The sequence below is a fragment of the Meriones unguiculatus genome (genome assembly GCF_030254825.1).
Source record: "Meriones unguiculatus strain TT.TT164.6M chromosome 13 unlocalized genomic scaffold, Bangor_MerUng_6.1 Chr13_unordered_Scaffold_72, whole genome shotgun sequence".
Taxonomy (NCBI): domain Eukaryota; kingdom Metazoa; phylum Chordata; class Mammalia; order Rodentia; family Muridae; genus Meriones; species Meriones unguiculatus.
This window is the reverse complement of record NW_026843676.1, coordinates 275,642-278,671: the sequence shown is the minus strand read 5'-3', so window position 1 is coordinate 278,671 and position 3,030 is coordinate 275,642. Positions and strand designations below refer to the sequence as shown.

The 3,030-nt window shown below is 37.9% G+C and overlaps 1 pseudogene; it reads left to right on the top strand.

Annotated features, from left to right (window-relative positions):
* Positions 1–253: 253 nt before the first annotated feature.
* Positions 254–380, top strand: LOC132651404 (U4 spliceosomal RNA; annotated as a pseudogene).
* Positions 381–3,030: the final 2,650 nt, after the last annotated feature.

Sequence of the window (3,030 nt, the reverse complement as noted above, 5' to 3'; positions counted from 1 at the left end):
TCTGAAACTTCAGAGTGCTAACAGAACCCCAAGAACAAAACTCCCACACATCAAATCAGCACTTGGCCTATAATTGCCCCAAACCCAGATGCCTAGACACCAGTTTACGGATAGATTCAAGAACAGTCAGGTAATATGTCACCACCTGAGCTCAGCTATATTACCACAGCAGGAACTAAGTATCTGAAATTGACAAAACTTTTTACAGAAACATAAAGAAATACATCTTCTCATCATTTCATGAAACATCCATAGCTTTGCGCAGTGGCAGTATCATAGCCAATGATGTTTATCCGAGGCGCAATTATTGCTAATTGAAATATCCTTTATAATTGACCACATACTCAAACAGAATATAAGTTTTTAGAGCACATTGAAGTAACATCCTGTATCCTATCAGACCACCCTGGCTTAAGGCTGGATATATATAGCATCAGAAAGAACACAAAGCTTACAAACTCATGGAAAGTGAATAACCTTTAAATAAGTGAAAAAAAAAAGGTTTCAAACAGAAATAAAACATTTGAAAAGCATAAAATTCATAGAAAATAAATACATATCACATGCAAACTCATGGAAAATAATGAGGAATGAAAAGTGATACTAAGAGGAAACTTCATAGCACAAAGTGCCTACATAAAGATACTGGAGAACATTCATACCATCCATGTAACAGCAGACCTGAAATGTCTAGAAGAAAAATATATAAGCACACAAAAAGGAGTAGAGATCAAGAAATTATCAAATTGAGAGCAGAAATTAAAAAAAATTATATAAAGAGATGATAAAGAATCCAAAAAATAAAGGTTTGGGTTTGGGAGAAAATAAAACAGATGGACACACTCTAATCAAAACTAACTAAAAGAGAGAGAAGATATTAAATTATAAAATCAGAAACTGTGTTAAGAATTTTTGTTTCTTTAAAATCCCACTCATGTTATGTGAATGTGTTTTTCTTTTAACCCCAGGTGTGGAGCGCAAGGCTGCTTCAGTTTGTTCACAGCTGTTAGTTATGATTGTCTCGTGCTCTAGCAGGCCTGTGGTTTTGTCACCTGCACATAGTTATTTCTGAGTCTTCTGGAGAAAGTTCACATGACAGAGCCATGAAATGGACCAGGTTTTTGAAGAAGGAAGAAGTTGCTGCTCTTCCTGATGCTGTTCACCCACCGTGCTACTCCATTTATCACTGCTGGTTTGTTGGACTGCTGGATATCCTGGTGACTAACAGGTATTGCCCCAAAGAACCTGGCCACCCTAAACCTCACAGAGTAGCTTTAAGGGACTTATAACTCTTTCCCTTCTAGCTTTTGTTCTCTTTTACCTAGTCAGGGTGTTGGAAGGAATAAAGTTTCGAAGGGAGGTAGACATTAAGAAATGGACAAAGAAAAGAGATTTAAGAAAACAGGTCCATTTGCTGTATGAGTGGACTTCTAGAATCCAGATGACAGAGACTGGTAATGCCCTAAAGAAGTCAATTGCCGTAACTCATTTTGTGTTCTCTTTCAATAGCTTAAATTGTGGCATTCCGGCTCATTTCATTCCAAAGAAAAATGTTTTCTTCTTAAAAAACAAAAACAAAAACAAAAAATACTAAACAACCTGTGACCCGTCCCTTCAAGGCATCTGTTCCCATGCTTCATCCTTTAGGTCACCTGTGCCTGTGTCCTTACATCAAAGCACCCACTACTGTGTGGCTACATCTGAAAGCCAACACCCATTTGTGTTCTCCTGGACATATTTTTTCAGACAAAGATTACTTCAGCCTAGAATGATGAACTTCTGGTAGTATCTCCATACGTGTCTTCAAGATATACTAATAGCAATAGTAATAAAAACTACCTGGGGCTGGCATAGAAATAAGCTGAGTGATCAATGGAAACAAATAAAAGACACAGATAAATAAATAAATACAATGGAAAAGACAGTATCTTCAACAAATAGTGTTGCTCCAAATACATGTCCACATGGAGAAAAATGCAAACAGATCCATATTTCTCACCCTGCAGAAAACTCAAATCCAAGTAGAACAAAAACTTAAACATAAAGCCAGATTCCCAAAATGTGCAAGAGGAGAAAGTGGGTAACACTCTTGAACTCATTGGTCCAGGAGAGACAACTTCCTGAACAGAATATCTGCAATGCAGGCGATAAGATCTACAATTAATAAATGGAACATCTTGAATCTCAAAAGCTTTGTAAAGCAATGGACACTATCAAGATGAGAAGATGACTATCTACAGGTTGAGAAAAGGTCTTCACCACCCTACATCTGAAAAAGGGCTAATATCCAGAATTATGCTAAAGATATCAAGAAATTAAGCACCAACAGACCAAATAATACAATTATTAATAGGATACAGGGATGGAGAATTCTCAACAGTGCCTAAACACTTAAAAAGGTGCTCAACATCCTCACTCATCAGGGAAATGCAAATAAAAACTGTCTGTGAGACTCCATCTTACACTTGTCACAATGACTATGGCCAAAACCTCAAGTAGCAACACATGCTTGCAAGGATGTGCAGAAAGGGGAACACTCCTCCATTGCTGGAGGGGGAGCAAATTTATATAACCACTTTGGAAATCAATCTGGCAATTTCTCAGGAAACTGGGAAAAGTCACACCTAAAGATCCAGCTATACCACTCCTGGGCACACACCTGAAAGTTGCTCCACCATTCAACAAGGACATTCCGTCAAAAATGCTCATAGCAGCATTATTTCTACTAACCAGAAACTGGAAACAATCTCTATGCCTCTCAACCGAAGAATGGGTAAAGAAACTGATATTTACACAATAGAATACTACCCAGCCATTAAACACAAGGAAATCATGAAATTTGCAGGCAAATGTATGCAACTAGAAAAGATCTTCCTTGGTGACATACACAGACCTCAAAAGACAGTACTAAGCCTCAAGGACAAATATGAGAGGAGAATAATGAAAATACCTTTTACAGGACAGAGCTGTAGAATCTCCTCCTCCCCAGGGAATCCACACTCAGAAAGGCTGACAGGACTAGGGACTCTG